At 43.3% G+C, this 13,686-nt stretch overlaps 1 non-coding gene across 1 annotated transcript; it reads right to left on the bottom strand.

The window, feature by feature from the left end:
* Positions 1-6,854: 6,854 nt before the first annotated feature.
* Positions 6,855-6,987, bottom strand: LOC120246665. The gene has a single exon (XR_005532101.1). It is a non-coding gene; the product is annotated as a small nucleolar RNA SNORA72 (small nucleolar RNA).
* Positions 6,988-13,686: the final 6,699 nt, after the last annotated feature.

The following is a 13,686-nucleotide window of genomic DNA, read 5'->3' as shown; positions in this document are numbered from 1 at the left end:
GAAAGAATTGAAGAATAGTCATTGGACAGTTTCAGCCCAAGGTGCCCTGTTGGAATTCTCTTCTCCCTCCTCATTCCATATCTTCTTCCATTGGGTCATATCTCCCTTAATAACACCACCCAGCAGTTTCCCTACATAGAAACTTGGAGTCATCTTAACATATCCTTGTCTTTGATCTAAGCAGACGCTAACTCCTATCTATACTGCCTTCTCCAACTATTTCTCAGAATCCTCTCCTCTCCATCCCTGCTACCATCTTTATAATTCAGGTCCTCATTATCTCTTGGTCATCTTGCCCCAAATTATTACCATGCTACTACCTGCTGACACTATTTTCCAGCTCCTCATTGCTTTCATAAAAAAAGTCCTTGGTTTGTTACATGAGACCCTTGGTGGTCTAGTACTTACCTATATCCCTTGGCTCACTTGACCTTCCTCCTTCTACATCACTTGTTCTCTAGCCATATCAAACTGCCTGTTTGGGCCAGACTGTTTCATATCTCAGGACCTTTGCATGTGCTGTCCCATCTGTTTTGACCACAACTCTATTCTCTGCATGTCCTTCAGCCACCTATTATTTACTTACTCTTGGAGACAACAATTCAGGCACAAGCATGACCTCTTATAGGAAGCTCTTCTGAATCAACTCAGGCTGATTCTAGACCCATCTTTTCTCTTTCCATGGTACTCCACTGCCTTTATTATAGTATACATCATACTGGATGAATTGGCCTTAGATGTCTGTTTCCCCCATTCAGCCATTTTATCCAGCCCTGTGTCCCCAACACCTATCAGAATGCTAGGTTCAAAGTAGATGTTTAATAATTGTGTCGTGTTTAATATAAGAAGAACATAAACAAATGACAAAAATCTGTGCCAGACAGCGAGAAGCTTGGGACTCTTGAGGTTTTATAACCTGAGCATTCCTCTGAATGGAAACTTTCAAAATCAAAATGGAACCATAACTGGGAAAGAAGTTTTGCTGAGGCCCGGGTGAGTTGGCCCATTATGCATAATGACTTGTAGGGTCATATTATAAAGGTGGAAATATTTACGTGTCCGTGTATATGTGAGTTTGTTTTATTCTGAATGTACTGGGCCTTGCTGGGCTTAGAATGGCCCTCAAGTATTTAATTCTGGCACATATAAGGGAATCGAAATTAGCTTGCAGATAACCCAAGATGTCTGCTCAGTATCTTTCATCCGGCCAAACTGGTGCCCCCATTGAGGCTTCACTCCCACCTCTGCCACCAAATGCCCTTCTCCTCCTTGGATATAGGAAGTACACCAGAATGTCAGGACAGATCTTCTCCTACCGGGCAGGGCTCTGAGCCATCCTGCTGCTTCACAGAGCCAAAGGGCTCCCTGCATTGCCTCAAGTGCTTGAAAATGAACCCAGAAAGACAAGTGGAGGGCAAACATAACACAAATATGCACCTATAAAAATAGCCCTGTAATAACAGCCGCCCATGCACTAGATGGGAGCAGGAACAGATGGCGACGTCTGTCTAATTTTCCAATCCCTGAGGTTGTACCTCTTTGCTTCCCTTCCATCTCTTTTCCTGGAACATGGTTTTGGCAGGCAGAGGGTCCCTTGGAATCAACAGAATCCTTCAAAGTCATTCCAGAATGGTACAGTCATCGAGGCCAATGTACCACGCTACCCAGAATCAGAAGCCCAGAGTTACAGACGTGAGTCATGCCCAAAAACACATCAGTGACCTTGACAGGTTATTCCTTCGTTTTAACAAAGTGTATTAGTTGATCAAATGTTCCTTTTTAAAGTAAAGCAGAGGAACTTGGGCTCAGATGAAAGTCAAAATGGGCAATGTTGTTTGTTGACTGCCACCTGGGTGCCTGGGCACAAATGGGCCATGCCGTCTCACTCCCGCCGCGGCACCGGCTCCTGGCCGTCTTCCACATGGGCACTACTTGTGCCTACTTTCCTTACTTACTAAAGACTTTGGAACCTTGGGCAAACATTGTCCAAGGCTGATCTTCTGGGTGATCCCCAGAGCAGACCACCAGTGTCCTGCAGTTATTAATGTCTGTAAATATTTTATAGTGACTTCACAATGTTTTCAAACCACTCAGACTTCTTTTTTAATTCTATTTTGATACCATTCTCTCTAAACTTTCCAAGTCCAGTAATTTCAAGAGATTGTATTTCTAAAATTTTACAAAAAAAATATTCCATGTATTTCTCAATATTTAATTGTCCTTGTCATAGTTATACAAGATAAGGAAATGTATGTAATATTTGCACCAAGCCCATATGATGTTTCCAAAGACAATTCAGGTGACCCCATGCCAATATCACTTGCTATGAATGCCAGGAGGTGAACAAATATGGTAGGTAATATGGAAAATCAGGCTTAATATGTTAAACATTTATTAAATGCTTACTAAACATTGTACTAGGCCATCCAGGAGGATGACATTGACAAGGGCATCATCTTACCCCTGCCCGCACAAAGCTTTCCATCTAATGAAAGATAAACAGCTAACTCTAGGGCCTAAGAGGTGGGGCACACTTACAGAGCATGTGCAGAGAGCTTAATGTTCTTCATTTCACTTAATCCTCAACACAGCCCCTCTGATTTGGATATTACCACCTTCCCAAAGGTGGGCATATGAGGCATTAGAAGGTTCAGTGACTTGCCCAAGGTCCCACAGAGTAAAGTACCAATTTCGCATGAGCACAAGTCTGTCTGATTCTATATAGCCCATGCTCATTCTCTAAACTAAACCACGTTCCTTTTCACTAAAAGCAGTACCATGCTGGGGTGCCTAAGCAAGAAGGAGACGTTCATGTGAATGGGTGGGGATGCTGATGTAGGTATCAGAGAGGGCTTCGCAGAATAGGTGGCATCTGAGCTGAGACTTGAAGGAATATTAGTTCAATAGGAAATTCATGGGGAAGAAAATGTCAGACTAGAGGCTGTGAGCTAGCTGTTAGTGTGGTGTTGCTATGGACTTCAGGGAACATGGAGGGAGAGATTTGCAAAATGATGCTGCCGGTAGAAGACATAATGTGTCAGCCATGGCGTTTTAGGAGATGCGTGTCTCTCCTTCAGACCCCTCCACCCTGGGTCTTCTTCTAGCTTTTATACCATCAGTTCCCTCTTTCCTCTTTCCCAATGTTTCCTCTCTCATCTTTTCTCCCCAACCCAAGCAGACTTCACGAATGTATGAAAATCAAGTCTTCAAAAAAAAATTCAGTTGTGTTTGCACAGCATTTTTTACTCCAAGTTACTCAAAACATCTCCCTCCACCAGCTGCAGTGGTTTGCTTCTCCAAACTCCTGCAGCAGCTTAGGACACTGAGGGTTTTTTTTTTTTAATTTTTAACATTTATCTATTTTTGAGAGACAGAGTGAGACAAAGCACAAGTAGGGGAGGGGCAGAGAGAGAGGGAAACACAGAATCTGAAGGAGGCTCCAGGCTCTGAGCTGTGAGCACAGAGCCTGATGAGGGGCTTGAACCCATGGACCATGAGGTCATGACTTGAGCCAAAGTTGGATGCTTAACCGACTGAGCCACCCAAGCGCCCCAGGACACTGAGGTCTTCATGACTTTTCATGAGACACACACGAAGCCAGGACAACTTGTGATATCCACTAAAGTGATAAGAGTAGGAGTTACTTTGCTGGTTTCTGGGAGAATTCTTCGTCATTACTGGTACCACCAGGTCCTTAGAGGAAAGTTAGTGGTGCAAATACATGTAAGACCATTAGTATCTCCCACCTCCTGAAAAATGGAGCTGGGGCAATGGTCCATGGTTATGGTAGCCTAAATTACCATGGTCAGCATAATATGACAGTGACGTAGTAAAAAGGGGTTCGTTGGCATGGTGGGGGTGTAATAATATTGTAGAGGGTTATGGTCTGAATAGGACAGATGGAATTAGAGGAAATATATAGAGAAAATTGAAAGAAATGAGATAAAGCAGAATCTAAAAGGAACATGAGGGAAATGGCAAGTTGGGGGGGTAGATTTTCAATATTAGAGGGATACGATGATGTTTAAATATCAATGCTAAAGAGGCAACAAGAAAGAAGATGCTGAAGCTATAGAAACAAAGCTAGATGATGGAGGGAGGTCCCCGAGGAGGGAAAAAGACCAGTGGAAAGGGCATGTGCTTATGTAGGAGAAGGGAAGGGAAGTCCATTCCATATTGAAATGAATTGAAAGAATGACATATTAAAAGAATGACACTGGGGTTCTGGAAGCTCCTTCTCAGAATTGCAAATTAAGTCCAAAGCTAAGTACAAAAGTACTAAAAGCCCCAAGTTTCAAGTTCAGAAAAACTTCCAGTTATCGAGCAATCACCTCTCCTTCGGGCTTCCTGGGAGGCATCCTCACAGACAGAAGACCAGCAAAGTAGACAGAGATCAACAACCTTGACGCCAGCTGGCAGTCACATAGATTTGCCTCCTTTTCACCCTCACACAAAAGCTCCGCTTGCTCCTGCCCAGTGAAGGGGAGAGAAGACATAAGGAAAAGACCATACACTCCCCTCCAGTCTAAACCAGGTATTACTTAGTTACTCAGGAAGCAAAGGAAGACTTCAACCCAAAAGAGAGTGTCACTTGAGAGGGAAGTTTTCAGTGAGAGCCAGGAGGAAACAGATGAAGCATCTGTGACTCGATTAAGAGTGTATGTGAAGTTACTTGCAATTAAGTAAAGGTTGTGAAGAGTATAGTGGGAAAGGTTAGGAGGGGAGCAATTGCATCTGGCTCAGGGAGAAGGGAACAGAGCCACAAAGCTGGGACTTCGGAGAGGATGATGAATGGAGGAGCACTTTTCAGTTTGGGTGAAAAACACGGATGAGTCATGGGGAAAATAACTGGCCTAGAAATTTCCACAGACCGGAGCCTGGAAGTAAGTCTCTGATGGATTGAGGTCTTCAATGGATTGAAGGACTTGGACCTCTCTGCAACAAGCCAGCTGCTCCTGGAAATCCTAGACCAGGTGGGCTGGCGACAAGACTGTTTGGTTCCCAGGAGCCTCACTGTGTGCTGGAAATAGCATTAGCTCCAGATTGATGGGAGGCCTTTCTGGACGGAATCCTTTACAGCCTGTCTTAGCCGTGACTCCGAGGGAATAAATGGAAAATGGCATCATTGATTTTAAAATAACTCTAGGTGAGCTAGTTGCCTGTACTTTGTTTCCCTTTATTCAACTCCCACTCACTTCTCAACTGACATCCACCCCCTGCATTTCACTCAAATCGGTCTGGCCCAGTACACTAGCGATTTCCGTGTTGCTGGATCCTATTGGCATTTTCAGCCCTTATATTATTTGACATTTCAGACCTACTGACCAATCTTCTTTGTGAAACAATTTCTTCCTTTGGATTCCACAATGACACCACCCTCTCTTGATTGTGCTCCTACACTCCTCTAGCCACTCATTTGTTCTGTCTCTAAAATTCTCATTTACTTAGCCTTTAAAATGTTGGGCTTCCTTAATCCTTGATTGCAGCCCTTCTACCCTTCTTACTTTATCTTGTGCCTTTAGGCCATCTTGTTCAGATCCAGGTTGCAATTGCCTGATATAGAAGACATGTGAAAAATGCTATCGGAGTGTTCAGAGGTGTGCATGCCTGAGGTACATAAGAGGTTGCTTGCATTGGGTCATTGCTACCCAGATGGCAAATTCAGCCTTAGGGCAAATAATGAAGCCCAAGGAGAGTATTTCTATAGAGAGAAAAGAGAATCCAAACTAGAACTCTGGGAAAAAATATTCACAGGATTGGAAGATGAACAAGCACCAAGTAAAAGTAATTGCTATTATCATTCATTGTGATTACAATTATTCTACAAGTAAGTACTTGTTTGTATATTTCAAGACTGTGTTTACTATCTATGCATTAACTTTTTTTTAATGTTTAACTAATTTTTGAGATAGAGATAGAGACAGCATAAGCAGGGGAGGGTCAGAGAGAGAGGGAGACACAGAATCTGAAACAGGCTCCAGGCTCTGAGCTATTCCTCAGCACAGAGCCGGACGCAGGGCCCGAACCCACGAACCGTGAGATTATGACCTAAGCTGAAGTTGGATGCTGAACTGACTGAGCCACCCAGGTGCCCCTATGCATTAACTTTTTAATAGCATTTCCTACATTCCACCCAGAATATTCATGCCTACCTTTCACTCAGTAGACCACCAGGCTTTGTTTGGTACATCAATTCAATCCAGCATTAGTAATTTTTATTGATTGCCTTTAGGATGTATGGTAATTTTTAAAGCACTATAATCCATCTCTATAATGGAGTATTGCAATATTTCTACTACTATTGTCAGTTTTTCCATCAGCATCAATTAGAAAAGACACAAAGGGGGGGGCGTTTGGGTGGCTCAGCCAGTTGAGCGTCCAACTCTTGATTTTGGCTCAGGCCATGATCCCAGGGCTGTGGAATCGAGCCCTGCATCAGGCTCTACACTGAGCATGGAGCCTGCTTAAGATACTCCCCCCACTCTTTCTCTCTCTCTTTCTCCCTCTGCCCCTGTTGCTCTATCTCTCAAAACAAATTTTTTTTAAAAGAAAAGACACAAAGGAAGCATAGCTTTATCAATTATTTTATCAAAGGAACAAGCATAGAAGCATCACTTGCAAGTGTTCAACAATCATTACTGCGTGCACTAAAAGGGGTATGTTCTACTTTTTTTTCCTGAAAAATAAAACACAATAGTTTTACAATTCATTTAATAGTAACTGGTAATCATCAAATTAGCGATGTTTGTCTTCAAAAGTTATTTCGCCAGCTGTGCTGTCATTTCTCAAGGATGACCAGATACCTAGAGTCCTAGACATTTCTCATATAAGATGCATCATAAAAATCAGACTTGGTCTATTATGAGCATTGATAAAACCAGAGCTAGGGAAAGAACTAGATCTCAGGACACATGCATAGCCTTAATATAGTGAATATTTATCCCCTCCCCCTGAGTTATTACAAAATCAGAACAAGAATATTCACAGAGTACATTCTACTTTCTAAAAACCCACCGTACAGCCAACCGTCATGTACCCCCAAGGCAGTGATGCTCAGTGTGCTCAGACAGTCCTGCTGCCAAGCTTATTGGTCTCTAATGAATTACTCTTTTGTTGACATCGGCACTCTTCAATTCCAAAGCCAACCACACATTTCCTCTAGAGTCCACCTCTCCATTTCCATTTATCTGCAGACTGTCTGCAGAGACAATCCACCAGGAAGAGGACAACACTCACCTTGGAACCAGAAGGCTTGGGTCCAGGTTTCAACTTATACTTTACTCAGCTGTGCACAAAATGTGATTTTCCTCACCTTTGTGTCTGTGTGAATAGTCTCACACTCCTTCCTCACCACCCTCCAACAACAGGTGGTAAAAGTATTAGCATTAGGAAAGGCTTTGGAACCCCAAGAACAGCCTTTGTCCTTTTTCACTGGAAAGTTTAAGACACAGTCATCTGTTCTCAGTAGCGTTATGGTGTGGAGTGTGGGGACCTGCCTCATGGAAGCCACTATTAACTGAATATTAGAAACACTCCGCTTCAGGTCTAAACCTAAAGACACGTTCCATCCAGTTGGATCCTCAATATTGCCCCAGAAGACAAGGAGGGAAGGAGTCATTCTTCCCAATTTGCAAATGAGGAAAAAGGGAAGCTCAAGGCTTAGCAAACTGACGAAGATCACTCAGCTAGAAAAGGGCCAAACTAGGGCTTAATCTTTCAACTTTTCTAATTCCTAGTTGTTCCCCTTGGGACACCTTTAACAAAAAGGAACAAAGCAGTGCACATACCTCTTCTCAGTTCAAGGAATGACAATTAATGACCCAAGAGAGTTGACGTACCTCCAAAAAGACTCATTCCTCTCCTACTTACATTGTAAGAGTCAGGTTTATTCTACATTCTCTTAAATTGACTTAAAACAGGGGCGTCTGGGTGGCTTAGTCGGTTAAGCGTCCGACTTTCGCTTAGGTCATGATCTCGCGGTTCGTGGGTTCGAGCCCCGCGTCGGGCTCTGTGCTGACTGCCAGCTCAGAGCCTGGACCCTGTTTCAGCCTGTGACTCCCTCTCTCTCTGACCCTCCCCTGCTCACGCTGTCTCTCTCTCTCTCTCTCTCCTGGAAATAAATAAAACATTAAAAAAAAATTTAAAAAAATAAAATTAAATTAAAAAAAATTGACTTAAAACAGTCAGGAGAAGGCTCATTAAAATTCACTACACAACAAAAATAAAATACTTAGAGGTCACGTATAACCTTGCATTTTGTAGATATTGACAATGAGCCATCAAGAATTTATTTCATAGATGGCTATTATAATTATTTCACAACACAAAACACCTAGACAGGCTCCTTTTTTATTGGAAAGAGAGGTTTTAAAGATCAATTTAACAATATCACTTTCAGTGTGAGAGTTCCGAGCCTCAGTCCAGTGGGACACGTTCTTGAAGTCTTGCACATTTAATTTACAATGAGCTTCAACAAATTGTACTCTTTAGCCGTCTCTCGTGATAGAGGTCACACACCCCTGCTGACGCTTAGCTGTAGACAGACACTATCCAGCACATTCTAGTCATTTCCAGCTTGAGACACAGATGACTCCAAACTTACAGTAATTAGATGTTGACAATCTCTTTGACTCAGTGAAATGAAACACCATCGAATCCAGTTTAAATTCTTCTCAAGTTTTCAGGGAGATTGAGTGACGTCTGCATGAATAAGACACTAGATGGCCTGGCAGCAACTGGGATGCCTACAAGGTGAAGGGTGGATTTGAGACAAGAGGGTTTTGTACGATGCAAAGCGGCATATGGACCGAGGGGGCCACACGCGCAAGCGCTTCGCACGTGCCTCACCAGATCATGGCTTGGCTGCACGAGCTGCTTTTTATGAGTGCTCAGTTCATCGACAAACGGAATAGAAGATCCAAGACCACCTTTCTAATTGCAAAATGCTTCTCCTTCCCCCACAATCAGATTTCTGCTCATTTCAGCTCTGCAAAAGAATGTCATCATCATAATTCCTAGTAGCTTGCTTCTGTTTCCGCTTCAATAGATGGGAAGTCACATAACAGCTTTGCTCCCCATCAAGTTGCCTGTACCCGAAAACAGCTGCAATGCTTATCTAATTAAACCCCAGCGCCAAACTGTGAGCTTGGCCATCAATCATTAATATTGTATTTTGGATCGCTTTAAATTCTGACTGAGGATACGTGGCTCCCCACACACTGGTCTCTGAAGGAGATTTTTCAAATAATCTTTAAGTGGCATTGAAAAAATAAAACAAGCTGCCTGCTGTTTGACGAGAGCTCTACTACCCTGCTGCACCCTGATTAGCTGTTAATACTAATTGAGAGATGAATATTGCTTATCCCGAAATGCTCAAGATTTTTTTCAGGACTACTAAGAGGAAAATGCAGTTTTCCTTCCCTCAGAAATGTGGCTCCTTGCCCAAATTTTAAAACAGCGCCAAAAGAATGGTGGTTTCTGGGTCTCTCGTCTACAGCGTTGCAGAGTCATTACACTGAATCACTTCTTTACTCTGCGGGGCCATCCCACAAGTTAGTGAACTGTGATCTCCACGTGGGATTTGCACATTCATACCCTACATGTGGAACGTGGAAATGGTCCTCACAGAGATCTGATAGCCCAGAAGTATTTATGTCAATCTCTGTCCTGCTAAGGCACATGTTGATGCACTTGGGTTCAAGCTCATAAACCAAGAGGAATGGTTTCCTACATCGCTATTCTAATAGACTGAAGCCAACAGGCTACGCCAAATGGGACAATTTAGACAAAGAGAGCCTGGCAAAACCCAATGAATGTCTGCTTCCTTCTAACATTCTAGGAAAAATACCAAGCAGCTGTGCCAAAGCATACTGCTCTTCTTTGTTAGGAAAACACTCGGACCCACTCGCAATCAGGGATGCGGTCGGCAGCGGGTTCAGTAAATCTGTATGGAAGACAGGCTTCCTAAGGACGCACACTTGACTGCAGAAATACAATGCACACCTAGCTCAGCATAAACACAGCTTAAAAATCATAAGGAAAGAGAACAAAGCATGGGGACCATGAGGTTCTCATTCCTATAAGCCGAGACTCACTGGGCCTTTGCCAGGGCACTGCCTGGCACTCAGCCACATCATCTACAGAGTGACAGGGAGTCTCAGAGAATACAAATAAGAGAAAGAGGCTGACTCAAGAGTAGCAAAAATTTAAGGAAAAGTGGAGGCTTAGGATAGCATAGTGCAGAGAAGAGAAGCCTAAAAGATTTATAAACAGTCTGAAAGCCCATATGAAAGACTAGGTTGATGGGAGTAATCAGACATGTCTCCTGAGTCTAATTGACACAGGTCGGGGCATGGGAATGAGGACTATCAATTTAGCTAAGCTCAAACTACATTTCCCAGAATTCCTATGTGTGTATGCCTGTGGGGTGTGTGGGGCAGGGGTGTGTGTGTGTGTGTGTGTGCATCTGTGTAATTCTGTGGGGAGAGAAAGAGACATTTTGCAGGCAATTTGGAAGATGGGAGTGAAGTAGCAGCCACATTGCTTTCAAGGCTTTGAAGGTCAGACCAGGGCCGGAGGTCTTGTTGATCTGCCTGCTTACCTTGCCGGCCTACAGCAGCTCTAGCTCCTGCTGAATCCTTTCCTTCAACTTCTGTGACTCCGTGGCCAGGAGAGTGTCTAGCTTGCTGACAATGAGTGCTGGCTGCTCCTGATCCACATGCCCATCACCAAAGTTGGAGGTTAGAAGGCTGTGAGAGACCAACACAGATTCTAGTCCATCCTCCTGGATCCCAGCTGGTCCCTGTGGCTCCCAGTTTATCCTTGCTTTCCCCACTTCACATCCACCCTCCCTCCTAGCCCCTCATCCCACACACACTCCTCCATCAGTGGGGCTACTGTGACCACACTGGGAAAGAAGAGCAATTTTCTTGGCCTATAGTGGTTTAACTACAACATTCTAGGTGGCTTACGGTTCAGCTCTGTGGGGTTTGGGGCTTAGAAATCCATGCTCAAGGCTCTGTGAGTAATAAACGGTCTCTGATCCAGGGACCTCATGCTTGCTTCCCATCAGTATATATATAATTGTGGCAGGCTGACCTGTGAACTTGTAAAGAAGGGTGAAATCTCACACTCCGCTCAGTTTCAAACTTAACGCTTTCTACACAGATTCCCATAAGTTCGACATCCTTAACCCCTTTTTGATAAGGAGACTCCGTTTTCGAGAGTCCACTATTTCCCTGCCAAGTCTTCTAGTCTCCCCGGCCCTCCCCCCACTCTAGACAGAACATAACCTTGAATCTTAACTAGCATCACCAGAGCCTTCAGACCCGACTAGTCCTTGTTAGTCCTTTAACCAGAACACCAGATTCTGCTCTGAACATCCCTTACCTACTGGATTAGATCTTTTCTGTGAAAATACAAATTACCCAGAGTTGTAATATCAAACACTCCCTTACTTTCATTTTGCTGTCCGGCCTGTCTCCCTCACAGTTATGGTGCCCTGCTGCTGAATTAGACCCTCATTTTCTCTTCTGATACAAAAAGTTGATTATCTCTGCTGATTTACAAAGTTGTACTTGATTCCCAGTTGAACACCAGATCCTGGACCCCAAATGTCCCTCATGGGCCACCATTAGAGGTAACATCCTTTCTCACTTTCTATCTCTGTCAGTTACAATAATGGTCTTAAATCTTTGCCCGTCCCTATATCCTTACCTTTTAGTGGGCAGGGTAGAATTCCCCAACCCTGGACTTGGTATGGGACTCATTTTGGCTAATGGGATGTCAGCCAGTGTCGCACAGAGTCTTGAAAAGTGCTTGCATGTAGGTACTTGTGTGCTCTCCAGCACCGCCACCATCATAAGAACATCACCAGGCTACCCCGTTAAGCCATGGAGTTTGGAGTCAGTGGTCATGTCCTATTACTGTAGCAATAAATGACTCAGAAATTGGTAGGCAGGTGCACAGGTATTGCTATCACAAAAACCCAAGGTATATGGCATTGGCTTTGTGACTAGGTGGTAGGTAGAGTCTAGAAAAATGGAAATAAAGCTGCTAGAGAACGCTAGAAAAGTGGTAAGAAAACTGTTTTAAGAGAATGGAAAGTTGGTGACTCATGTTATCATAGTGGCAAACTGTGTAATGTAAGTTAGAAAATGTTCCTGATGAAATTTAGACTTCAGCAAAGGAACTTCAAGGCAGAATACTGAAAGTGTCAGCTATTTCTAACTAGCTGTATATAATGAAGTATTACAAGAAAGAGCTGAACTCAGAAAATAACTGAACAACTTGCAAGTTGAACTTAGAATATAGATGGGCCACACCCCGCTAGCTTGGAAAATAAGACTGTTTTTCATCTTCAACTTTTCAAGCCAAAAAAGATTCTCAAATTAAGACATGGCCATGGGTAAAGACCAAATTAAGGCATGTCTGTGAGACCTTTTGTTAAGACTTCATGGATAATTGACGGCACGTAGGTGCCATAATCGGTTAAGTGTCAGACTCCTATTTCAGCTCAGCTCATAATCTCACTGTTTGCGAGTTCGAGCCCCACATCTGGGTCTGCACTGACAGCATGGACCCTGTTTGAGATTCTCTGTCTCCTCTCTCTCTGCCCCTCCCTGACTCATGTGTGGGCTCTCTCCCTCTCTCAAAAATAAATAAACTTAAAAAAAAGACTTCTTGGGGCGCCTGGGTGGCTCAGTCGGTTGAGCGTCCGACTTCAGCTCAGGTCATGATCTCACAGTTCGTGGGTTCAAGCCCCGCATCAGGCTCTGTGTTGACAGCTAGCTCAGAGACTGGAGACTGCTTCGGATTCTGTGTCTCCCTCTCTCTGATCCTCCCCCGCTCACGCTCTCTCTCTTTCTTAGAAATAAAGAAAACATTAAACAAACAAACAAAAAAGACTTCTTGGATAATTAAGATGGTGCCTTGCAGACTCACTAAGCTCAACAAATGGACATTCAAATCTTAGGAGCATTGTCCCATAGCAATGTAAAATGTGGAAAAAATCAACGGTTGCATAGAGAGAGAATCATGTCTCAAAAAAATTGTGGGTTTGCTCTTTTGCACTACTGGTGAGAATGCAAACTGGTGCAGCTACTCTAGAAAACAGTATGGGGGTTACAACCCAGCAATTGCACGACTAGGTATTTATCCAAGGGATCCAGGTATGCTGTTTTGAAGAGGCACATGCACCCCAATGTTTATAGCAGCACTGTCGACAATAGCCAAAAGTATGAAAAGAGCCCAAATGTCCACTGATGGATGAATGGATAAAGATGTGGTGTATGTATACACACACACACACACACACACACACACACACATGAGAGTATTACTCAACAATCATAAAGAATGACATCTTGCCATCTGCAACTATGTGATGGAACTGGAAGGTATTATGTGAAGCAAAATTAGTCAGAGGAAGACAAATATCACATGACTTCACTCATATGAAGACTTTAAGATACAAAACAGATGAACATAAGGGAATGAAAGCAAAACTAATATAAAAACAGGGAGGGGGGACAAAACATAAGAGATTCTTAAATATGGAGAACAAACAGAAGGTTGCTGGAGGGTTTGGGGGAGGGGGGATGGGTAAGGAGCATTAAGGAATCTACTCCTAAAATCATTGCTGTACTATATGCTAACTCACTTGGGTGTAAGCTAAAAAAATAATTA

Source organism: Hyaena hyaena, unplaced genomic scaffold, assembly GCF_003009895.1.
Source record: "Hyaena hyaena isolate Hyena2069 unplaced genomic scaffold, ASM300989v1 scaffold_478, whole genome shotgun sequence".
Classification (NCBI taxonomy): Eukaryota; Metazoa; Chordata; class Mammalia; order Carnivora; family Hyaenidae; genus Hyaena; species Hyaena hyaena.
The sequence above is the reverse complement of the archived record's forward strand: the minus strand, read 5'-3'. Positions and strand labels throughout refer to the sequence as shown.